This window comes from Theobroma cacao, chromosome 5 (genome assembly GCF_053813885.1).
Source record: "Theobroma cacao isolate CCN51 chromosome 5, ASM5381388v1, whole genome shotgun sequence".
In the NCBI taxonomy this organism is placed as follows: domain Eukaryota; kingdom Viridiplantae; phylum Streptophyta; class Magnoliopsida; order Malvales; family Malvaceae; genus Theobroma; species Theobroma cacao.
In genome coordinates, this window is record NC_142643.1 from 8985288 (window position 1) to 9013222 (window position 27935).

Consider the following 27935-nt stretch of genomic DNA (forward strand, 5'->3'; position numbering starts at 1 on the left):
AAAAAAAAAGTTATAAAATCATTCAAACACTTTGTTCAAAGTAGTCATATTCCCAAAACAATTTTAATAGGCAGTCCACTCACAGGTGTTGAAAATCCAGATTTCGGGTGAACTCTGACTAATAGTCCTCAGGCACAATTCCTTTGCCTTTTCTGGATGTCTCACCACCTTGACAAATAACAAAGTCGAGGAATTTACTATATTGTCCCTAAATTGATATAAATTAATTTAAACTACTAATGCTTGATATGTAAATGCAAAAATATGTCCGATTATCGCTTAATCACAGTATCGATTAAATTCGATCGATCACCCGATTAATCGGCTATTGTGTCCAAATAACCTCCAAATTAATTCATTTCTCCTCTAATACCTTAATTTACCACATACATTTAAATAAAGCCAAATTCAGCATTAGAACCCTCACAATTCCTTATAGAGAAATTTGGTCATTTGGTGCACTAGCATCAAATTTTTTTCTACATAACCGTTTCACCTTAATTCATCATTTTCCATGCCATTTTCCTTGAAATAAAAACAATCCCCCATTGATATTTAGCCCTCATGGTTCGGCCAACAAGGAACCCTAGAGAAATTGAATATTTCTTTTATGTTTTTGTTCATAACCATGCTTAACTATCCCTAAACACTAACATAGTCTAAAATCAAATTATTCCAACAACAATTCCTCTTCCATACCCATTTTTCAGAATTGAATTCATCATGATAACTCAATATTCAACCATGGAAATCAAGAACAAAAGCATGGGTAAGCTAGGTATCAAGGAGAATTAAAGAAATTTTAACTTACCTAGCTTGTTTCCTTGATTTCTTCACTTTTCTTTGAATTTCCACCTAGGTTTTCTTGTTTTTCCTTTTGTTCTTCCTTTTTTCTTGTTGCTGGATGTCTAGGCCGAATATGGTGAGGGAATTGGGGATTTAATGGGCTGATTTCTATAGAAAATAATAAAATAATCAAGCATGCCATGTGTCACATGCTTATTGGCCCAAATTTTTAACTTTTTGACTTTTTCTTCTTAATTTTCCACCACAAATATTCTGGTATTTATCCAATCCTACCACAATTAAAATCCCTTGGTCTTGACAAGTGCTGGGGTGAAAATTTTACTGATTTGCCCCCGAGACGAAAAAATTACGATTTTACCCCTATACTCCGAAATGTACCGGAATCTCATTGTTTCTACTTTTCAACCTAAAATAACACTAATATTGATCAATATTAACCAAATGGGGTAAAAATTACTTAAAAAAAATTTTCGTTTAGTCCTCTAGTGGTAAAATTACCATTTCGCCCTTGTGCTCCATAAATACCGGGAATCAAAATTTTTCACTGCTAAACATCATTTTATACTCCAATAATCATAATTATATTTCATATAATTATTCTTGGTCAAATGTGATCAAATCTTGGCTAAAAATCTCCATTTTATCATCAAATGGTAAAATGACCGTTTTGTCCCTAATTGGTCAATTTTCTGATGGACTCCAAACTGGACCTTGAACTCCAAATCACTATTCTAAGCCATTCTGTTGGTTTTAAAATTTTCAAATTCCTCTTAGAATTTCTATTTGAACTAGTTTAAGGTTCGATTTAACTTAGTTGTACCACTCGATACAATATCGTCTTTTAATCGAGCTTGACAGGGTCTCACATTCTCCCCCACTAATAAAAATTCGGTCCCCGAATTTAAATTCAATGTAGAGTGGCTTACCTTTACATATCGAAGAGGTGTGGATGCTTTGTCCGCATCTCATCCTCAGCTTCCCACGTTACCTCCTCGCTAGTGTGATTCCGCCACAACACTTTCACTAAGGCTACATCCTTTGAACGGAGCTTTTTAACTTGCCTATCAAGGATAGCTACCGGTTGTTCCTCATAGCTTAGATCATCTTGCAACTGAATAGTTTCATACCGTATTACATGTGATGGATCTGGGTTGTACTTCCTAAGCATGGACACATGAAACACGGGATGAATATTAGAAAGGTCTGGCGGTAATGCCAAACGATAAGCCACAGCTCCAACCTTTTCTAAGATCTCGAATGGCCCTATATAACGAGGACTTAACTTCCCTTTCTTGCCAAACCTCATTACCCTTTAGTTGGCGAAACTTTCAAAAATACATGATCTCCTACTTGGAACTCCAAGTCTCTCCGTCGGTTATCAGCATATGATTTCTGTCTACTTTGTGCTGTTAACATCGTCTGACGGATCATGTGTGTTTTCTCGGTTGCATCCTGTACCAATTCAGGCCCCAAAAGTTTCCTTTCTCCCACCTCTAGCCATCCAATGGGTGACCTACATCTTCGTCCATATAAGGCCTCAAATGGTGCCATTTGGATGCTAGTTTGGAAACTGTTGTTGTAGGCAAATTCCACTAAGGGTAGATATTGTTCCCACCTGACACCAAGGTCTATCACACAAGCCCTCAACATATCTTCCAATGTCTGTATGGTCCGTTCAGATTGTCCATCAGTCTGAGGGTGGAAAGCTGTGCTGAAATCCAACTTAGTGCCCAATGCTTCTTGCAACTTTCCCCAAAACCTACCAGTAAACTGAGCTCCTCTGTCAAATACTATAGAAATGGGAATACCATGTTGTCGCACTATCTCATCCACATAAACTCGAGCATATTGGGCAGCCCCATAAGTAGTCTTAACCGGAAGAAAATGAGCTGACTTTGTTAACCGGTCCACTACTATCCAAATTGAATCATATCCCCCACTGGTTCGAGGCAAACCCGTTACAAAGTCCATAGCAATATGTTCCCACTTCCACTCGGGTACTGGTAATGGCTGTAGTAGCCCTGCAGGCTTTTGATGCTCGGCCTTAACTTGCTGACAAACCAGGCACTTGGAGACAAACTCAGCTACATCTCTCTTAAGTTCTTCCCACCAATACACCTCTTTCAAATCTTGATACATTTTTGTAGCCCCTGGATGTACCACATAAGCTGCCATGTGAGCTTCCTCCAATATTTCTCTCCTCAACCCGTCACCATCAGGCACATAAAGTCTGGTTCCATACCTCAACACTCCATCTGTGCCTTTAGTAAACATTTTTCCTTTCCTACCCCGAGGATCCTCTAAGGCCTTAATCACAAACTCATCTTTACTTTGTGCTTCTTTAATCCTGTCCATTAAAATAGGCCTCACTCTAAAGTGTGCTAGCAAAGCATTTGTCTCCGCAACTTCCAAACGCACACCCATGTCTCCCAAGCTATGGATCTCTCTAACCAAAGATCTCCTACAAATGGAAATATGTGCCAAGCTTCCCATTGATTTTTGACCCAAGGCATCCGCCACTACACTGGCCTTACCGGGATGATAAAGAATAGTACAATCATAATCCTTTAGCAACTCCATCCATCTACGTTGCCGTAAGTTAAGATCCCTCTGCTGAAATATATACTTCAGACTTTTGTGGTCCGTGTATATCTCGCAAGTCTCACCATACAAGTAATGTCTCCAAATCTTTAAGGCAAACACGATTGCTGCCATTTCCAAATCGTGTATGGGGTAATTCTGCTCATGCCTTTTAAGTTGCCTAGATGCATACGCAATCACCTTCCCATGTTGCATCAATACACATCCTAAACCAACCCCCGATGCATCACAAAACACCGTGTAACCCCCTGTGCCTTACGACAGGCTTAACACTGGAGCTGTGGTGAGACATGCCTTAAGCTTCTCAAAACTATTCTCACAAGCATCAGACCACTCAAATTTTGTATCTTTACGTGTCAGCTTAGTCAAAGGGGCAACTATTTTGGAGAAGTCCTTCACAAAGCGACGATAATAGCCAGCTAAACCCACAAAGCTTCTAATCTCCGTAACTGATGTTGGCCTTGGCCATTTTTCCACTACTTCAATTTTCTTTGTATCAACTTGTATCCCCTCCTTAGATACCACATGCCCCAAGAATGCAACACTTTCGAGCCAAACTCACACTTGGAGAACTTAGCATACAATCGATGTTCTCTCAAAATTTGGAGCACTATCTTAAGATGCTGCTCATGCTCCTATCGACTCTTTGAATATATCAAAATATCATCAATAAACACCACTACAAACTTATCCAAATAAGGTTTGAACACTCGGTTCATCAAATCCATAAAGGCTACAGGAGCATTCGTGAGCCCAAATGACATCACTAAGAACTCATAGTGCCCATATCTTGTTCGAAATGCGGTCTTGGGTATATCTTCGTTCCGGATTCTCAACTGATGGTACCCAGATCGCAGATCTATCTTAGAAAAACATTGTGCTCCTTGTAGTTGATCAAATAAATCATCTATCCTTGGGAGAGGATATTTATTCTTCACCGTCACTTTATTAAGCTGTCAATAATCAATGCACAGCCTAAGTGACCCATCTTTCTTCTTCACAAATAACACTGGTGCTCCCCATGGGGATACACTAGGTCGTATGAAACCTTTATCCAACAAATCCTCCAACTGATCCTTAAGCTCTTTAAGCTCTGCAGGTGCCATTCTATATGGGGGTATGGATATAGGTCTAGTGTCGGGAATCAAATCTATGCAAAACTCAACCTCCCGTTCAGGAGGCAAACCTGGTAGCTCATCAGGAAATACATCCATGAACTCCTTCACCACCGACACTTGAGTTACATCTCCAATCTTTGCCTGACTATCCTTTACAACAGCCAAGTAACCTATACAACCCTGTCGTAATAATCTTCTGGCAGATATGACCGATATCAAATTGGTTGGAGCATTACTCCTATCCCCCTGAATACTAAATGATGGTTCACCGGGGAAATCAAATCTAACCAATTTATGATAGCAGTCCACACTAGCATGACAGGGTGATAACCAATTCATCCCCAAGATTACATCAAAGTCTAAGGTGTCTAGCACCACTAGATTCACCGAAGTGTCTTTGTCCTTGACTCGCACTACACAGGACTCATATTCCCACTCGGCCACAAATATCTCCTTTAAAGGAGTAGACACCACTAATTGTTCCTCTCTCCTAACACGACCTCTACCCAACCGAGATGCAAAACATGGAGAGATAAAAGAATGGGTAGCACCAGGATCAAATAGTACTCGAGCATTCATATTACAAACGGAGAGAATACTTGAGACCACGGCATTGGATGTTTGAGCCTCCTGCTGTGTTAAAGCAAACACCCTCGCTTGGCCTCTACCAATAGAACTTTGATGTCCGGACCCAGATGGTCTGCCTTGAGAGGAAGTACCCGCACCTCTACCTCTCGATCCACTAACCTCCTGGCCAGATGAGACAGCAACTGACGGAGCAGATGAAGCTGGCTGGGTGGAACCACGAGCAGAATCTGGTGATTGATGTGCCATCGGACAATCCCTCCTAATATGCCCAGGTTGACCGCACCCGTAACAAGTTTTTGTAGTAAGGAAGCACCGTCCACTATGTCGTCTCCCACAAGTATCACAAGAGCGAATGACTTGACTACTCTGTCTAGAATCTTGCTGCCTCCTAGAACTGAAGGTTCTCTGTCCCACCCTAATATTAGCACCAGGTGCGTCACTCCCCTGCTGAGGGAACCGTGAGTCCCTCTGTGGACCCTGACGGCTAGAAGATGAACCACCACTGCTGAAATCTCTACGGCCTTGATAACCCTCTATCTTACCCCTTTTTGCTCTATCTCTCGCAGCCCTACTCTCACTAGTCCTCATCTCGATGCGTTGAGCACGATCCACTGCTGCAGAATAGGTAGTGAAATCTTGGGATGCCACAGCCCTAAATAATGGCTCCACTAACCCATCCACAAACCTCTGAATCTTCATCTCCTCAGTAGAAACGAGATAGGGCGCATAACAAGCTAGCTGCGTGAACTTGATGTCATACTCAGACACCGTCAGCTTGAAGTCTGTACCAAAGTCTCAAACTCTCTAGCTCTGGCATTACGCACACTGAGTGGTAAGAATCGATCTAAGAAGGCTACACTGAACTCACTCCAGGCCAACGGTGTTGCATTAGTCGGTCTGCCTCTACATAAAGAGCTATACCATTCCTGCGCCACATCCTCTAATTGGAAGGTGACTAGCTAAACTGACCGAACACTAGAACATCCCAAGGCTTTACAAATTTTCTCCATCTTATCCAAGAAAACCTGGGGTTTCTCCGATGCATCAGACCCTGAAAATGTTGGAGGCTTAAGCTTGAGAAGTCAGGAAGAGAAATATCTAGATGTCCCCTATCCTCCTCATGATGTTGGTGATCGGCCTGTCCTTGGGAGCTATGGGATTCTTGTACTGTAGGTCTCCCCTCTACTACCCTTTGTATATCTTCCATGCGGGTCACCATCATCTCTACAACCCGGTTAACTCCCTGTAGGCCTGCCGCCAAATCCTCAATAGTAATACCCCTAGCTGGGTGTCTATCTACATCACCTGAGGACTGTCCCTCTTCTTGCCTACTCACAGGCGTATCCAACCCCACCGACCTAGTGACCCTGCCACGTCTACCTCGGCCTCTCTGGGTGGATGCCCGTGGTCTATCTGCCATCTCAATGGGAGCATCTTGCTCCCCTGCCCGTCTTGAGGCGGCTCGTGTCTTAGGCGGCATTCTTACCTAGACAAAAGCAAACGCCTGTTATTAAACACATATTATAATCATACTTAAAGAATAAGGTGGTTTCTAAGATAGGGAATCTATGCGGTCATTTGGTTGTAAAATGTGTCGCGGTTCACACTTTACAACTGAAGTTTCCACATAAAGACCCGACTCTCCGCTAGACTAACAAAAAGGAAGTTCTAAGACCTCGACAAACCTAGGGCTCTGATACCAATACTGTCACGACCCAAATTTCGAGTCATCACCGACGCATGGATCTAATGGACGTAATCCACTAAACCCAAGCAAGCCTATTATTTATCTTACTTATGATTCTATTTATTATCACTAAGTCCTATTTCATGACTTTGAGTCAAAATAGTGATATACATTGCCAACTCGTACTGGCATTACTCTTTTAAAATTTACATTTAAGTTCATCTATACATAACAAAATAATACTCAACCTCCAGCGGAGTGACTCGGATGGATATACAGCTACCGAATGTCGAGACACCTACCAGAAGATGTACACGGATCTACAAGGACACCTCGTCCTAATTATCGGCTACCTCGTGATTTGAAAACATGAATTTGAAAATGGTGAGTATAAACCCAGTGAGTGAACAAGGAAGGGAACAAGCAACAATTAGAAAAAATTTAAAATCATGATGCACTTGTTTCAAAACAATGCAATTTAGTTCATTCCTATTTAAAACCCCTCCAAACCCCAGAGTTTTTTCGCTACAGCGAGCATGAATTTCGATGCAGTGAAAACAAAGCAACAAGAGAAACATTTTTCCTCACTCAACAGAAAGCCATCCTGCTAAACTAATAAAATCAACCTAACATTCATGAAAATTCTCAAACTACAATGTCTCAACTTTCATGTACATCACATCCATAAATCATTGTCCATCCATTTGCTATATCACACATATTTACATATGTATATATATATATATATATATATATATATATGTATATACCCATCATCATCATCTCACCAACGCATCATCATCATCACCAACTCATCATCATCATCACCAACTCATGCGCACTCCCTACTCGCACATAACCGGGTCATCACCGGGTTATGCGCACTCCCTACTCGCATATAACCGGGTCATCCTCGGCTTATGCGCACTCCCTACTCGCACATAACCGAGTCAACATAATTACACAACATTATATTCAAGCATATATGTATATCAACATAATGCAGCCACACAGAAATCCATAATAACTACATTTCATAACATAAACCTTTTCTCAAAAGCTTGTTCCCAAGGCATTCATTTTCATAAAAAAAAAAGTTATAAAATCATTCAAACACTTTGTTCAAAGTAGTCATATTCCCAAAACAATTTTAATAGGCAGTCCACTCACAGGTGTTGAAAATCCAGATTTCGGGTGAACTCTGACTAATAGTCCTCAAGCACAATTCCTTTGCCTTTTCTGGATGTCTCACCACCTTGACAAATAACAAAGTCGAGGAATTTACTATATTGTCCCTAAATTGATATAAATTAATTTAAACTACTAATGCTTGATATGTAAATGCAAAAATATGTCTGATTATCGCTTAATCACAGTATCGATTAAATTCGATCGATCACCCGATTAATCGGCTATTGTGTCCAAATAACCTCCAAATTAATTCATTTCTCCTCTAATACCTTAATTTACCACATACATTTAAATAAAGCCAAATTCAGCATTAGAACCCTCACAATTCCTTATAGAGAAATTTGGTCATTTGGTGCACTAGCATCAAATTTTTTTCTACATAACCGTTTCACCTTAATTCATCATTTTCCATGCCATTTTCCTTGAAATAAAAACAATCCCCCATTGATATTTAGCCCTCATGGTTCAGCCAACAAGGAACCCTAGAGAAATTGAATATTTCTTTTATGTTTTTGTTCATAACCATGCTTAACTATCCCTAAACACTAACATAGTCTAAAATCAAATTATTCCAACAACAATTCCTCTTCCATACCCATTTTTCAGAATTGAATTCATCATGATAATTCAATATTCAACCATGGAAATCAAGAACAAAAGCATGGGTAAGCTAGGTATCAAGGAGAATTAAAGAAATTTTAACTTACCTAGCTTGTTTCCTTGATTTCTTCACTTTTCTTTGAATTTCCACCTAGGTTTTCTTGTTTTTCCTTTTGTTCTTCCTTTTTTCTTGTTGCTGGATGTCTAGGCCGAATATGGTGAGGGAATTGGGGATTTAATGGGCTGATTTCTATAGAAAATAATAAAATAATCAAGCATGCCATGTGTCACATTCTTATTGGCCCAAATTTTTAACTTTTTGACTTTTTCTTCTTAATTTTCCACCACAAATATTCTGGTATTTATCCAATCCTACCACAATTAAAATCCCTTGGTCTTGACAAGTGCTGGGGTGAAAATTTTACTGATTTGCCCCCGAGACGAAAAAATTACGATTTTACCCCTATACTCCGAAATGTACCGGAATCTCATTGTTTCTACTTTTCAACCTAAAATAACACTAATATTGATCAATATTAACCAAATGGGGTAAAAATTACTTAAAAAAAATTTTCGTTTAGTCCTCTAGTGGTAAAATTACCATTTCGCCCTTGTGCTCCATAAATACCGGGAATCAAAATTTTTCACTGCTAAACATCATTTTATACTCCAATAATCATAATTATATTTCATATAATTATTCTTGGTCAAATGTGATCAAATCTTGGCTAAAAATCTCCATTTTATCATCAAATGGTAAAATGACCGTTTTGTCCCTAATTGGTCAATTTTCTGATGGACTCCAAACTGGACCTTGAACTCCAAATCACTATTCTAAGCCATTCTGTTGGTTTTAAAATTTTCAAATTCCTCTTAGAATTTCTATTTGAACTAGTTTAAGGTTCGATTTAACTTAGTTGTACCACTCGATACAATATCGTCTTTTAATCGAGCTTGACAGGGTCTCACATTCTCCCCCACTAATAAAAATTCGGTCCCCGAATTTAAATTCAATGTAGAGTGGCTTACCTTTACATATCGAAGAGGTGTGGATGCTTTGTCCGCATCTCATCCTCAGCTTCCCACGTTACCTCCTCGCTAGTGTGATTCCGCCACAACACTTTCACTAAGGCTACATCCTTTGAACGGAGCTTTTTAACTTGCCTATCAAGGATAGCTACCGGTTGTTCCTCATAGCTTAGATCATCTTGCAACTGAATAGTTTCATACCGTATTGCATGTGATGGATCTGGGTTGTACTTCCTAAGCATGGACACATGAAACACGGGATGAATATTAGAAAGGTCTGGCGGTAATGCCAAACGATAAGCCACAGCTCCAACCTTTTCTAAGATCTCGAATGGCCCTATATAACGAGGACTTAACTTCCCTTTCTTGCCAAACCTCATTACCCTTTAGTTGGCGAAACTTTCAAAAATACATGATCTCCTACTTGGAACTCCAAGTCTCTCCGTCGGTTATCAGCATATGATTTCTGTCTACTTTGTGCTGTTAACATCGTCTGACGGATCATGTGTGTTTTCTCGGTTGCATCCTGTACCAATTCAGGCCCCAAAAGTTTCCTTTCTCCCACCTCTAGCCATCCAATGGGTGACCTACATCTTCGTCCATATAAGGCCTCAAATGGTGCCATTTGGATGCTAGTTTGGAAACTGTTGTTGTAGGCAAATTCCACTAAGGGTAGATATTGTTCCCACCTGACACCAAGGTCTATCACACAAGCCCTCAACATATCTTCCAATGTCTGTATGGTCCGTTCAGATTGTCCATCAGTCTGAGGGTGGAAAGCTGTGCTGAAATCCAACTTAGTGCCCAATGCTTCTTGCAACTTTCCCCAAAACCTACCAGTAAACTGAGCTCCTCTGTCAAATACTATAGAAATGGGAATACCATGTTGTCGCACTATCTCATCCACATAAACTCGAGCATATTGGGCAGCCCCATAAGTAGTCTTAACCGGAAGAAAATGAGCTGACTTTGTTAACCGGTCCACTACTATCCAAATTGAATCATATCCCCCACTGGTTCGAGGCAAACCCGTTACAAAGTCCATAGCAATATGTTCCCACTTCCACTCGGGTACTGGTAATGGCTGTAGTAGCCCTGCAGGCTTTTGATGCTCGGCCTTAACTTGCTGACAAACCAGGCACTTGGAGACAAACTCAGCTACATCTCTCTTAAGTTCTTCCCACCAATACACCTCTTTCAAATCTTGATACATTTTTGTAGCCCCTGGATGTACCACATAAGCTGCCATGTGAGCTTCCTCCAATATTTCTCTCCTCAACCCGTCACCATCAGGCACATAAAGTCTGGTTCCATACCTCAACACTCCATCTGTGCCTTTAGTAAACATTTTTCCTTTCCTACCCCGAGGATCCTCTAAGGCCTTAATCACAAACTCATCTTTACTTTGTGCTTCTTTAATCCTGTCCATTAAAATAGGCCTCACTCTAAAGTGTGCTAGCAAAGCATTTGTCTCCGCAACTTCCAAACGCACACCCATGTCTCCCAAGCTATGGATCTCTCTAACCAAAGATCTCCTACAAATGGAAATATGTGCCAAGCTTCCCATTGATTTTTGACCCAAGGCATCCGCCACTACACTGGCCTTACCGGGATGATAAATAATAGTACAATCATAATCCTTTAGCAACTCCATCCATCTACGTTGCCGTAAGTTAAGATCCCTCTGCTGAAATATATACTTCAGACTTTTGTGGTCCGTGTATATCTCGCAAGTCTCACCATACAAGTAATGTCTCCAAATCTTTAAGGCAAACACGATTGCTGCCATTTCCAAATCGTGTATGGGGTAATTCTGCTCATGCCTTTTAAGTTGCCTAGATGCATACGCAATCACCTTCCCATGTTGCATCAATACACATCCTAAACCAACCCCCGATGCATCACAAAACACCGTGTAACCCCCTGTGCCTTACGACAGGCTTAACACTGGAGCTGTGGTGAGACATGCCTTAAGCTTCTCAAAACTATTCTCACAAGCATCAGACCACTCAAATTTTGTATCTTTACGTGTCAGCTTAGTCAAAGGGGCAACTATTTTGGAGAAGTCCTTCACAAAGCGACGATAATAGCCAGCTAAACCCACAAAGCTTCTAATCTCCGTAACTGATGTTGGCCTTGGCCATTTTTCCACTACTTCAATTTTCTTTGTATCAACTTGTATCCCCTCCTTAGATACCACATGCCCCAAGAATGCAACACTTTCGAGCCAAACTCACACTTGGAGAACTTAGCATACAATCGATGTTCTCTCAAAATTTGGAGCACTATCTTAAGATGCTGCTCATGCTCCTATCGACTCTTTGAATATATCAAAATATCATCAATAAACACCACTACAAACTTATCCAAATAAGGTTTGAACACTCGGTTCATCAAATCCATAAAGGCTACAGGAGCATTCGTGAGCCCAAATGACATCACTAAGAACTCATAGTGCCCATATCTTGTTCGAAATGCGGTCTTGGGTATATCTTCGTTCCGGATTCTCAACTGATGGTACCCAGATCGCAGATCTATCTTAGAAAAACATTGTGCTCCTTGTAGTTGATCAAATAAATCATCTATCCTTGGGAGAGGATATTTATTCTTCACCGTCACTTTATTAAGCTGTCAATAATCAATGCACAGCCTAAGTGACCCATCTTTCTTCTTCACAAATAACACTGGTGCTCCCCATGGGGATACACTAGGTCGTATGAAACCTTTATCCAACAAATCCTCCAACTGATCCTTAAGCTCTTTAAGCTCTGCAGGTGCCATTCTATATGGGGGTATGGATATAGGTCTAGTGTCGGGAATCAAATCTATGCAAAACTCAACCTCCCGTTCAGGAGGCAAACCTGGTAGCTCATCAGGAAATACATCCATGAACTCCTTCACCACCGACACTTGAGTTACATCTCCAATCTTTGCCTGACTATCCTTTACAACAGCCAAGTAACCTATACAACCCTGTCGTAATAATCTTCTGGCAGATATGACCGATATCAAATTGGTTGGAGCATTACTCCTATCCCCCTGAATACTAAATGATGGTTCACCGGGGAAATCAAATCTAACCAATTTATGATAGCAGTCCACACTAGCATGACAGGGTGATAACCAATTCATCCCCAAGATTACATCAAAGTCTAAGGTGTCTAGCACCACTAGATTCACCGAAGTGTCTTTGTCCTTGACTCGCACTACACAGGACTCATATTCCCACTCGGCCACAAATATCTCCTTTAAAGGAGTAGACACCACTAATTGTTCCTCTCTCCTAACACGACCTCTACCCAACCGAGATGCAAAACATGGAGAGATAAAAGAATGGGTAGCACCAGGATCAAATAGTACTCGAGCATTCATATTACAAACGGAGAGAATACTTGAGACCACGGCATTGGATGTTTGAGCCTCCTGCTGTGTTAAAGCAAACACCCTCGCTTGGCCTCTACCAATAGAACTTTGATGTCCGGACCCAGATGGTCTGCCTTGAGAGGAAGTACCCGCACCTCTACCTCTCGATCCACTAACCTCCTGGCCAGATGAGACAGCAACTGACGGAGCAGATGAAGCTGGCTGGGTGGAACCACGAGCAGAATCTGGTGATTGATGTGCCATCGGACAATCCCTCCTAATATGCCCAGGTTGACCGCACCCGTAACAAGTTTTTGTAGTAAGGAAGCACCGTCCACTATGTCGTCTCCCACAAGTATCACAAGAGCGAATGACTTGACTACTCTGTCTAGAATCTTGCTGCCTCCTAGAACTGAAGGTTCTCTGTCCCACCCTAATATTAGCACCAGGTGCGTCACTCCCCTGCTGAGGGAACCGTGAGTCCCTCTGTGGACCCTGACGGCTAGAAGATGAACCACCACTGCTGAAATCTCTACGGCCTTGATAACCCTCTATCTTACCCCTTTTTGCTCTATCTCTCGCAGCCCTACTCTCACTAGTCCTCATCTCGATGCGTTGAGCACGATCCACTGCTGCAGAATAGGTAGTGAAATCTTGGGATGCCACAGCCCTAAATAATGGCTCCACTAACCCATCCACAAACCTCTGAATCTTCATCTCCTCAGTAGAAACGAGATAGGGCGCATAACAAGCTAGCTGCGTGAACTTGATGTCATACTCAGACACCGTCAGCTTGAAGTCTGTACCAAAGTCTCAAACTCTCTAGCTCTGGCATTACGCACACTGAGTGGTAAGAATCGATCTAAGAAGGCTACACTGAACTCACTCCAGGCCAACGGTGTTGCATTAGTCGGTCTGCCTCTACATAAAGAGCTATACCATTCCTGCGCCACATCCTCTAATTGGAAGGTGACTAGCTAAACTGACCGAACACTAGAACATCCCAAGGCTTTACAAATTTTCTCCATCTTATCCAAGAAAACCTGGGGTTTCTCCGATGCATCAGACCCTGAAAATGTTGGAGGCTTAAGCTTGAGAAGTCAGGAAGAGAAATATCTAGATGTCCCCTATCCTCCTCATGATGTTGGTGATCGGCCTGTCCTTGGGAGCTATGGGATTCTTGTACTGTAGGTCTCCCCTCTACTACCCTTTGTATATCTTCCATGCGGGTCACCATCATCTCTACAACCCGGTTAACTCCCTGTAGGCCTGCCGCCAAATCCTCAATAGTAATACCCCTAGCTGGGTGTCTATCTACATCACCTGAGGACTGTCCCTCTTCTTGCCTACTCACAGGCGTATCCAACCCCACCGACCTAGTGACCCTGCCACGTCTACCTCGGCCTCTCTGGGTGGATGCCCGTGGTCTATCTGCCATCTCAATGGGAGCATCTTGCTCCCCTGCCCGTCTTGAGGCGGCTCGTGTCTTAGGCGGCATTCTTACCTAGACAAAAGCAAACGCCTGTTATTAAACACATATTATAATCATACTTAAAGAATAAGGTGGTTTCTAAGATAGGGAATCTATGCGGTCATTTGGTTGTAAAATGTGCCGCGGTTCACACTTTACAACTGAAGTTTCCACATAAAGACCCGACTCTCCGCTAGACTAACAAAAAGGAAGTTCTAAGACCTCGACAAACCTAGGGCTCTGATACCAATACTGTCACGACCCAAATTTCGAGTCATGACCGACGCATGGATCTAATGGACGTAATCCACTAAACCCAAGCAAGCCTATTATTTATCTTACTTATGATTCTATTTATTATCACTAAGTCCTATTTCATGACTTTGAGTCAAAATAGTGATATACATTGCCAACTCGTACTGGCATTACTCTTTTAAAATTTACATTTAAGTTCATCTATACATAACAAAATAATACTCAACCTCCAGCGGAGTGACTCGGATGGATATACAGCTACCGAATGTCGAGACACCTACCAGAAGATGTACACGGATCTACAAGGACACCTCGTCCTAATTATCGGCTACCTCGTGATTTGAAAACATGAATTTGAAAATGGTGAGTATAAACCCAGTGAGTGAACAAGGAAGGGAACAAGCAACAATTAGAAAAAATTTAAAATCATGATGCACTTGTTTCAAAACAATGCAATTTAGTTCATTCCTATTTAAAACCCCTCCAAACCCCAGAGTTTTTTCGCTACAGCGAGCATGAATTTCGATGCAGTGAAAACAAAGCAACAAGAGAAACATTTTTCCTCACTCAACAGAAAGCCATCCTGCTAAACTAATAAAATCAACCTAACATTCATGAAAATTCTCAAACTACAATGTCTCAACTTTCATGTACATCACATCCATAAATCATTGTCCATCCATTTGCTATATCACACATATTTACATATGTATATATATATATATATATATATATATATATATATATATGTATATACCCATCATCATCATCTCACCAACGCATCATCATCATCACCAACTCATCATCATCATCACCAACTCATGCGCACTCCCTACTCGCACATAACCGGGTCATCACCGGGTTATGCGCACTCCCTACTCGCATATAACCGGGTCATCCTCGGCTTATGCGCACTCCCTACTCGCACATAACCGAGTCAACATAATTACACAACATTATATTCAAGCATATATGTATATCAACATAATGCAGCCACACAGAAATCCATAATAACTACATTTCATAACATAAACCTTTTCTCAAAAGCTTGTTCCCAAGGCATTCATTTTCATAAAAAAAAAAGTTATAAAATCATTCAAACACTTTGTTCAAAGTAGTCATATTCCCAAAACAATTTTAATAGGCAGTCCACTCACAGGTGTTGAAAATCCAGATTTCGGGTGAACTCTGACTAATAGTCCTCAGGCACAATTCCTTTGCCTTTTCTGGATGTCTCACCACCTTGACAAATAACAAAGTCGAGGAATTTACTATATTGTCCCTAAATTGATATAAATTAATTTAAACTACTAATGCTTGATATGTAAATGCAAAAATATGTCCGATTATCGCTTAATCACAGTATCGATTAAATTCGATCGATCACCCGATTAATCGGCTATTGTGTCCAAATAACCTCCAAATTAATTCATTTCTCCTCTAATACCTTAATTTACCACATACATTTAAATAAAGCCAAATTCAGCATTAGAACCCTCACAATTCCTTATAGAGAAATTTGGTCATTTGGTGCACTAGCATCAAATTTTTTTCTACATAACCGTTTCACCTTAATTCATCATTTTCCATGCCATTTTCCTTGAAATAAAAACAATCCCCCATTGATATTTAGCCCTCATGGTTCGGCCAACAAGGAACCCTAGAGAAATTGAATATTTCTTTTATGTTTTTGTTCATAACCATGCTTAACTATCCCTAAACACTAACATAGTCTAAAATCAAATTATTCCAACAACAATTCCTCTTCCATACCCATTTTTCAGAATTGAATTCATCATGATAACTCAATATTCAACCATGGAAATCAAGAACAAAAGCATGGGTAAGCTAGGTATCAAGGAGAATTAAAGAAATTTTAACTTACCTAGCTTGTTTCCTTGATTTCTTCACTTTTCTTTGAATTTCCACCTAGGTTTTCTTGTTTTTCCTTTTGTTCTTCCTTTTTTCTTGTTGCTGGATGTCTAGGCCGAATATGGTGAGGGAATTGGGGATTTAATGGGCTGATTTCTATAGAAAATAATAAAATAATCAAGCATGCCATGTGTCACATTCTTATTGGCCCAAATTTTTAACTTTTTGACTTTTTCTTCTTAATTTTCCACCACAAATATTCTGGTATTTATCCAATCCTACCACAATTAAAATCCCTTGGTCTTGACAAGTGCTGGGGCGACGAAAATTTTACTGATTTGCCCCCGAGACGAAAAAATTACGATTTTGCCCCTATACTCCGAAATGTACTGGAATCTCATTGTTTCTACTTTTCAACCTAAAATAACACTAATATTGATCAATATTAACCAAATGGGGTAAAAATTACTTTAAAAAATTTTCGTTTAGTCCTCTAGTGGTAAAATTACCATTTTGCCCTTGTGCTCCATAAATACCGGGAATCAAAATTTTTCACTGCTAAACATCATTTTATACTCCAATAATCATAATTATATTTCATATAATTATTCTTGGTCAAATGTGATCAAATCTTGGCTAAAAATCTTCATTTTATCATCAAATGTTAAAATGACCGTTTTGTCCCTAATTGGTCAATTTTCTGATGGACTCCAAACTGGACCTTGAACTCCAAATCACTATTCTAAGTCATTCTGTTGGTTTTAAAATTTTCAAATTGCTCTTAGAATTTCTATTTGAACTAGTTCAAGGCTCGATTTAACTTAGTTGTACCACTCGATACAATACCGTATTTTAATCGAGCTTGACAGGGTTTCACAGATACCTTGGCTGAGGGCTATCCCAACCGAGTTCGCCAAGGCTGTTAAAAAGTCATGTACACATAAATCATGTTTTTATTTTGAAAACATAGCCGCTCCTTGGCGTTGGTTGAGTTCACCCTTACGTGGTGGTTTGGCATGAAGTGAACTCTAAAATTTTAACCTCAAGAGTTATCCAACCGTGCCTCTCATACTGAGGTATGAATATAATAGGGTTACTGTGCCCCTCTAATAGGTTGGTCCATGGAACCCGTCCACTGCAGCGACCAATTATAACCCACCAATTCAATAAAATTCAACAGCATGACATGGCAATTATTTTATTTTATAGCCTCTCAAGGCAAATAACAGTTTATACATTTTCAACACAAATACCAATTCAGCCATTCACGCCAATATTGCCATAAGCCAACAATTAGAACCATAAATTCACAATACATCAAATGGTCTCCAATTACTCTATTTTCAAAGCCATCATTCAATTTCAAGATAATTTATAAAATCATTTCATTTAAACACATTTTGTTTATAAAATCTAAAAATTAACCATTTAAACTCATTTTCCATAAAATTCACAAAATCGAATAAAAACTACTTTAGATAATTAAGACGATAGCAAGGTTACTCACTATTTCGGGAGTCGAATTTCGGGTACTCTGATTCTTGATCCTCGGGTACTATCTCTTTACTTTTGCCAGAATGCTCACCACCTAGACATAATGCACAATAAGCCATTTACTACATTTGTGCTAAATTGTTATAAAACCAATTCAGGCTCTATCCTAATGCATGAAATGGGATGTCAATTGTTCGGATTATCGTCTAAACACGGTGTTCTACACAAATTCAATTATGTACCTAAATAAAACGATATTGACCTAATTCAATCTATCACTCGATTAATTGGCCAATATGTCCAATTCAACTCCAATAATTTCATTTTTCTTCATATTCTCCAAACCATCAAACACAAGTTAAATAACTTGAAATATGGCAAAATCATCCTCACATTTTCTCTTGGAAAATTCAGCCATGATGGGTGCATCAACACTATAATTTTTCAAGCTTGATTCTCACACCATAAATCACTAATTCCTAACCAAATCACTTGAAATAAAATCAAAATCATCATCAATATTCTACATGGAGAATTCGGCCAATGACGGGTGATGGCAGGAAGTGAATTTTTCTTGTTGGCTTTTCATACTAGACATCACTAACTAACTAAAAACACTAAAATACATTGAAATCTAACCAAATCAACCATCAAAACCTCCCTCTAAGTGTTCGGCCAGCATGGGATTCATCATGAAATCATGTGATTCAACCATGGAAAATAAGAAAAAATGCTTAAGAAAGAGAGATCTCAAGCTTAATTGAAAAATCTTACCTTTTTTTTCACTTGTTTCCTTGAATTTTCACACTTTTCCCTTGAATTTTTCCACCTAGGGTTTTGTTCTTGCTTTGACCGGCCATCAGAATGAGAAATGGGCTGGTTTGGTGCTAATTTATAAGGAAAATAATAAAGAAATAAAAGCTTGACACTTGTCACCTTACCATTGGTCCATTTTTAAATTCTTAACTATTAAGCTTTCTTTCTCCACCACATAAAATCCTTCAATTACCCATAATAATATTGGGTAAAATCCATGTGCTGGACAAGTGTTGGCTGGTGTAAAATTACAATTTTACCCCTAGGGTGGCAAAATGACTATTTTGACCTTATGCTCGAAAAAATGTCGAAATTAAAATTTTTCACTTCTCAAACTCAAATTATGTTCTAAATAGTCAATCTTGATCAAAAACTTCTTCCAACATTCCAATTTTAACCTCGGGTGGCAAAATGACCATTTTGACCCTAGGTCATGAAAATTCCAATTTGACTCCAAATCAGTCCTCGAACTCCAAATCACCATTTTAAGTCATTCTAGGGTTTTAAAATTTTTAATTTCATCTTAAAATCTCTATTTGGACTAGTTCGAGGCTTAATTCAACTTAATTGTACCATTTGGTACAATATAGTCCTTTAACGATTTTTGAGGTACCCAAGTAAACAAACATGCATTCTTATGTAGGAATGACATAATAAACATATTGTAAAGCCGGGCTTGACACTATGTATCTCTTTTCAGCTTCATTCAACTTCTCACTTTCGAACGCAATCGGGTGTGCTTCTTGTAACAACACTCCTCCAAGGGCAAAGTTTGATGTATCACGTCTTTCAAGCCTTTGAAGGTTTTTTGGCACTGTTGCATCCAACTCCACTTTTGTCCCTTTTTCAACAATTATGTTAGTGCTACTGTCCTTCTTGAATATCCTTCCATAAATCTCTGATAATAATTGGCTAGCCCTAAGAATGAACAAAGCTTAGTTGTATTCTTAGGGGTAGCCCACTCATTGATAGCCTTCACCTTTTGCATATCCATCCGGATGTACCTTTATTCAATTATGTGGCCAAGGAACTGAATTCGAGTTTGCGCGAATGCACATTTTTCCCTTTTCACATACAATTGGTTATCGCGTAGCCTTTGGAAGACTTGTCGTGAGTGCCGTTGATGCTCCTTTAAGGTTGAACTATACACCACGATATTGTCCAAGTAGATTATCACGAACTTATCTAGATAATCATGGAACACCTTATTCATCAACATGCAAAAGGTAAGAGGAGCATTAGTTATTCCCAATGGCATAACAAGAAATTCAAATGCGCCATACCAAGTTACGCAGGTGGTTTTCAATTGATCTCCTTCAAACACTCTTACTTGATGGTATCCCTGATCTTATATCCAATTTGGAAAAGTACTTTGCACAACTCAACTGGTCAAAGAGATCTACTATAAGAAGTATAAGATATTTATTCTTAACTACGACTTTGTTTAGAGCCCAATAATCCATGCACAATCTTGAACTCTCATCTTACTTCTTTTGAAGGAGTATTAGGGCCCCAAAAGGTACCTTTAATGGTCAAATAAATCTAGCTTGAATCAACTCGACTAATTGTTTCCTTAGCTCCGTTAACTCTGAGGAAGACGTTTTGTTAGCCCTTATGTAAGTGGCTTAACTCTTAGAAGTAATTCTATCTTGTGATCAACAGCTCGTTGAAGTAATAGGACCTTAGGTAGTTGTTCTAACATCATATCCTAAAATTCTTCCAAAACCAGTTTCACTTCTTCGGGTATTGGATTCGTGTTATCTTTACCTTTGTATATGGGCATGGCCAAGTAAGAAGGCTCACATTTCTTGATCCCCTTCTTAAACTATATAGTTGATATAATCCTCTTCCCACTCTTAGGTAGAATTGTAGCTGGTACTACATATGGTCGTTCTCAAAAAAACATTAGATAACTTATAGCAGGGAAAGGGATGGCTTATACTTTCGTCATAAAATCCAAGTCCAAGCCAAAATCAAAGTTATCAATAGTGGCTACATTCATGTTCACCTTCCCTTCCCAAGAGCCAATCTTAATGTTTACATCTTTAGAGTTCCCTTTAATAGCTAAAGCTAGCAAGTTAACCGCTTTCATCTGCCCAAATTCTTTCTCAACTTTAAGACCATATCTCTTTACCTCTCTCGGGGTGACGAAGGTGACTGAGGGCCCCGTGTTGAGAATGGCTTTGGTTCTTTTCTCATTCAACAACACCTCTACATACATTAGACCTCATTAGGGCTCCTTTTCATCTTTTCTAATTACACTTGTAAGGCGTTGAGGAAATGAATGGAACCCATTCGTGTTGGCTCTTCCTCGGCTTCTTTGATTGTGGTGTAGGGTGGTGGTGTCTTAACATTGGCAGTGCATATCGCACTGAAAGCTGCTCGGTTAAGACAATCAACTACTCAAGATGGTTCTTTGCATAAAAGATAAAGCACTCAACTCATGAATATGTCAAAAGTGAACATCCAAGCGTCAATGAATATCAATTACTAAGATTCCAAAAGTGAATATTCATTCTAAGCACATTGGGCATTCATTGCTCACTTAAGCTATAGGTCATATTTCATTTGGCATTCCAAATTATTTATGGTAACCTATAAGCTAGTGTGGATGCACACAAAATCTTTAGATTATGTAAACATGAAGGCTCAATGAAGACATAGTTAACATTTAAATGCATATGCAAAATAAATTTCAACTATGTCAACACACAATATAAATATATATTTCATGATCAAACTTGACTTAAGTTATGAAATTAAGCAATATAAGCAATACTATCACTTAAGTCAAATTATAGACTTCAATCATTAAGGTCAAGCAAGATTAAAAGTCATATAAGCATTTGACTTGACCAACACAATAGATGAACCAAAAACAAAATTCATTAAGTTCAATGATTTCATCCTAATGAGTTTTGTGAGCCGAAGCAATGATTCAATCTTGAAACAATTATTTAAGTACAAACATTAAACATATTTCAAGAATATTTCTTAGACTAAGCATTTGAACATTCAATTCTCAAGAAATAATTTCTGAATGTAAGCACATGAGAAGTAATAAAATCAAGCACTTACAAACAATTTCTTAGTTTTCAAATTTTGTCAATTAAGCCCAAAAGAATTAATAATATCAATATGAGTGTCAGTTTTTCTTCTGACTCTAGTGATTTAATTAGTTAAAGCAAATTTAATCAATTAAAGTGCTAATGACTTGAAAAGCTATGTTTTAGTTTTTGGAGAGCAAAACTGTTTTAATCAATTACAAGGATTTTTAACTAATTAAAACCTTACTGGTTTGGGCTTATATTTTGCACAAGAATCATCTTAACTGGTTAAAGGAGGTCTTAACTTATTAAAATAAGTTCTATCTTATTTCTAAACCTTTTTTAACTTATCAAAACATAATCTTAACCAATTAAAACAAAAAAAAATAAAGCCAAATTTCACATAATGTATCATCAAAAACATATTCAATTTAGCTCAATTCAAGCTCATGGACATCAATCATTCCTAGTTCTCTTCTAATTATACAAAATTGGTCCTCACTGAATGGTTTTGTGAAGATAAAAGCTAATTGATGCAAGGTATCTAAAAATTCTACCTTAACATCTCCCTTAGGCACATGATCTGTAATGAAATGATGTCTAATCTCGATGTGCTTAGTTCTAGAATGCTAATTTGGATTTTTTGATATGTTAATGGCACTTGAATGGTAAAAAAAAATAAGAACATTATGCATGGTGTGAGACCTCGATCTTTATAGACACGTAGCTAGAAGTAGACATGATAACTCGAACTAGGGGTAATTTCATCATTTTCTTGGTGAGCTCCTAGAAGTAGGTTTCCTAATATTATTAAGGCCTAAATAGGCCTAAGGAATAAATGAATGATGTATATAATGATAAATAAACGAAGAAAATAGAAAAATGTCACGACCCGAAACCTCCCTCGAGCCCATGACAACCGCCGCGACGTCCCGATTGATACTCATTACCCGGAATACCAATCGGAACCCCGTAAGGCTTACATATCAGTTTTAAACAATTTTCAATCGTTTACGGTTCAAGTAAATCAAAGACAAAAATATAGTATTTTTATATAAAACAATATTTATAGAAATACGTGTAAGTAATCTTTTGTAACTTAGAAGTAAAATAAATTCATACATACAATAATTTACAAAGTTATAATGTACAATAATAATTACAATGACAAGTGACCCGTAAATACACCAAGTGTTGGCGATAGAAACCTACTATCTATGAGTCAGATTTTGCAATCCCAATGAGTAAACAGACATTATCATAAATATCTAAAGGCGAGTAAAATGGAGGCAAGTTTAAACAACAAATCACAAACCATTTCATAAGGTTTTCAATTTAATTCTTAAACCATAAAATATTTGTAATTTACCAAAACAGTTGTTAAGGCTTATGACTTTTATTAAAACAAGGCTCAAGCCAAAACTAATCCTCGGGGATACCTTGGCCGAGGCATCTAACAGAGTCCACCAAGGCAGTTATGATATTTACATATGAAACACATTTTTATTTTTAAAACAAGTCGTTCCTTGGGGTTGGCCGAGTTACACATTCACGTGGGGGTTCGACGTGAAGTGAGCTCTAATACTACCCCGAGAGTTACCCTCCTCGCCTCTACAATTGGAGTAATTATATAACCGGGTTTACCGTGCCCCTCTAATAGGTAGTCCACGAAAACCTGTCACTGCAGTAACTAAACCCACCAACTTAATAAAATTTTGACAGTACAACGTGGCTTTTATTTATTTACCCAGCCTACATAGTAAAAACAGCTTACATAAATTTCCAATGCAATTTATCAAATATAGCCACATATACTCATATTTCATAAGCCATTCATAGGAAATATATATTTCAAAATAACCGGCAGCCTCCAATTACTCAATTTCATAATCAGCACAATATATTTTTATTTGTCACATTTATTTCTAAAACATCAAAAATCCCGTTTTAATCTCGTTTTCATTTCATAAAATACATAAAGAGCATTTAAAAATAAACACTAGATAATTTACAATAATAATAGGTTTACTTACCGTTTGAACAAATTAACTGATTTTTTTTAGGTGCCCCGATCACTGTTCATCTGGTACCACTTCCTTGCCTTTACCGGAAGGCTTTCCTCCTAAACACATTGCAAAATTTACCCAATTCACCACATTGATGTTAAATCTCTATATAATTGACTTAAATCCTATACTAATGCATCGTATGAAATGCAATAGCCTAAAACGGCTTAAACGCAATATTAACCTATTTTTGGCACTTTACCCGTTAAATTGCTAACGAGCTCCATTTTAGCTCTAAATTGTCCCATTTTCTCCACAACATTTCTAACCATTAAATATCAGCCAATAACCTTCTAAAATCACCAAAATCAGTTCACTTTCCTCCTTGGAAAATTTGGTCAAAATGGGACATTTACTCGGTTAATTTTCCACTTTGTTTTTCTATCACATTTAACCATTTTTCTTCATTTTCTCTTCATTTCTCTTAGAATAAAAATCAGTTCATCATCATTGTACATGAATGCATATTCAGCCAAGGGTGGGTATTGTGAAAATTTCATGCTTTCTTGCCCAATTTAATTTCTATACACATTTAACTAACTAAAACTACCAATTTAACTAAAAATCAAAACCTAAAAACTCCAAAATCTCTCCCCTAGAATTTCAGCCAGCTCTTGGTTTCACTTTTTGATCTCTCTCCTCAAGCATGCTTAATGGAAATAAAGGCATAGGAAAGGTAGAAATCAAGCAAAAATCGAAAAATCTTACCGTTAGACGCGTAAACGGACGAAAAACGCGATTTCCCCTTTGAATTTTCTAGTTTTCCTTTGTTTTTCTCTTTTCTTCCTTTCCTCTCTATTTTCTCTCTTGTTCTTTCCTTATGGCCTGCCATCACTTAACATGGGGTTTAAATGGGCTGATTTTCTATTAAAATAATATTAAATCATTAAAAAGTGCCATGTGTCACTTTCCCATTGGCCTGTTTTTAAAATTTCATCCATTTGTTTCCAAATTTTCACCATACACTTGTCCCACATATCCATAGCTTAGATAAAATTCTCAGACTTATCCAAAGTCTTGGTGGAGTAATTTTTGAAATTTACACTTTTGCCCCCGTAAAAGTAAAAAATTACATTTTTGCCCAAAAAACTGAAAAATTACCCATAGACATATTTTTCATCCCCTATACTCATACCATTCCCCAATTTGTCAAATTTGATCTAAATTCTCTCAAAATCTCAAATTTTGTCCGCGAGTGGTAAAATTACGATTTTACCCCTAAGCATCAAAATGAACCCTCGAACTCAGAACAATCATTTTTAGTCATTTCTGGGCTATAAAATATTAAATTTCATCTTACGATTCCTATTTGAACTAGTTCGAGGTTAAATCAACTCAAGTGTACCGTTAGGTACAATACTAGGTTTCCTCTATTCTTAGGACTTTCCTAGCGTAATAACATACTACTCAGTGCATGTATGTCATGACATGTGTTTATAGGGTCGGGTTTTACAATTTTACCCCCCTAAAAATAAAATTTTGACCTCAAAATTTCACTTACCAAATTCGACAAATAGATACAGGTATTGGTTCATCATCTGATGCTCTACTTCCCATGTCATTTCCTCTATTCGAGCACTTTTCCACAACACTTTGACCATTGAAATACTCTTGTTCCTCAGTACTCGATCCTTTCGATCCAAGATACTCACAGGTTGCACCTCGAACTTCAAATCGTCATGCAACTCGATCGGAGGTGCTTCGAGGATGTGAGAAGGATCTGGTACATATTTCTTAAGCATGGAGACATGGAAAACGTTGTGGATCTGATTTAACTCCGGAGGTAGTTTTAGTCTATACGCCACTGGCCCAATTCTTTCAATAATACGAAAAGGTCCAATGTATCTTGGATTGAGCTTTCCTCGCTTTGCAAACCAGATCACACCTTTCATTATCCAACAAGATATCATAATTTACCACAATAATATAATCAAATAAAACTTAATACCACAAAGCATTCAGATTATTACCTTTCCAAGGAGAAACCTTAAGAAAAACTCTATCATCGATCTCAAACTCCAAGTGTTTTCTCTATTTATCTGCATAGCTCTTCTGCCTATCCTGAGCTACCTTTACCTCTCTCGTATAACCTTGATCTTGTCATTACTTAAATCGATCAATTCCACACTAACTAACTTTCTTTCACCCACTTCATCCCAACAAAGTGGAGTACGACATTTCCTTCCATATAAAGCTTCGTACGGTGCCATACCAATGCCAGACTGGAAGCTGTTGTTGTAAGCAAATTCCATTAACGGAAAGTGTCTATCCCAACTCCCAAGAAAATCCATGACACAAGCCATCAACATATCCTCCATAGTCTGGATAGTCCTCTTTGACTGACCATCCGTCTGTGGGTTAAAAGCAATGCTAAATTTCAATTTGGTTCCGAGAGCTTCTTGAAATTTCAGCCAGAATCGAGAAGTGAATCGAGGATCTTGGTCTGACACTATAGAAACGATAACTCCATGTAGCCTCACAATCTCATCTATATAGAGCTGAGCCAACTTCTCAAAAGAGAATGTACTATGGACTGCTAAAAAGTGAGCAGACTTAGTCAACCGATCTACGATCACCCAAATCGCATCATTTCCCCTCTGTGTTCACCCCAGTCCCAAAACAAAATCCATAGTTACATGCTCCCATTTCCACTCAAGAATAGGTAAAGATTGAAGTGTACCTACTGGCCTCTGATGCTCGACCTTAACTTGCTGACATACGAGACACTTTGCTACGAATTTTGCTACATCTCGTTTCATACCCGGCCACCAATAATTCTCCCTGATAATCCTATACATCTTGGTCCTTTCGGGATTTAATGCATAGGCAGATGAATGGGCTTCTTCCATGATCGCCTGTCTCAACTGGTTTCCCTCAGGAACACAAACTCGGTCTCTAAACATCGAGACGTTATCCTCTCTGAGTCTGAACTCACTAACTCCCTCATCGGTCAATTTTTGAATTTTTTTTCTTAACTCATCATTAGACCTCTGAATGTCCTTGATTTGATTAAGTAACGAAGGTCGCACAATGAAGTTTGCCAATAAGGATCCATCCTCACCATTTCTCAACTAGACCCCAAGAGATTTCATCTCTAATAATGCTGGAAAATAACAACTCTGAAGTGTGGCTAAAAACGATGAAGACTTACGACTTAAGGCATCAGCTACAACGTTCGCCTTTCCCTGATGATAGTCTATTACCAAGTCATAATCTTTTATCAACTCCAACCATCGCCTTTGCCTCAAATTGAGCTCTTTTTGAGTGAGCAAATATTTTAAACTCTTGTGATCCATAAATATCCGACAATGCTCACCATACAAGTAATGCCTCCAGATTTTTAAAGCAAATACCACTACTGCTAACTCTAAATCATGGGTAGGGTAATTTGCTTCATTCTTCTTCAACTGCTGCGAAGCATAAGCTATTACTTTCTCATCCTGCATCAACACACACCCTAACCCCAACTTAGATGCATCACTATACACCACAAATCCTTTACCACTCACAGGAAGTGTTAAAAAGGGAGCGGAGGTTAACTGGTTCTTTAGCTCCTGAAATCAATTCTCACAAACATCATCCCACTCAAACTTAACTCCCTTACGAATTCGACGGGTCAAAGGAGCTACTATTAAGGAAAACCCTTGAACAAACCTCCGATAATAACCAGCTAATCCTAGGAAACTACGAATCTCCGTCACTATCTTAGGTTACTCCCATTGTAAAATTGCCTCTATCTTCTTGGGATCAACATATATTCCAGCTCCCGATACTACGTGTCCCAAGAATATCACTTCTTGTAACCAAAACTCACACTTCGAAAACTTTGCATACAACTGTCTTTCCCGTAAAGTCAATAATACTATACGCATGTGGGTAGCATGCTCATCATTATCTCTCGAGTAAACCAAGATGTCATCAATAAACACA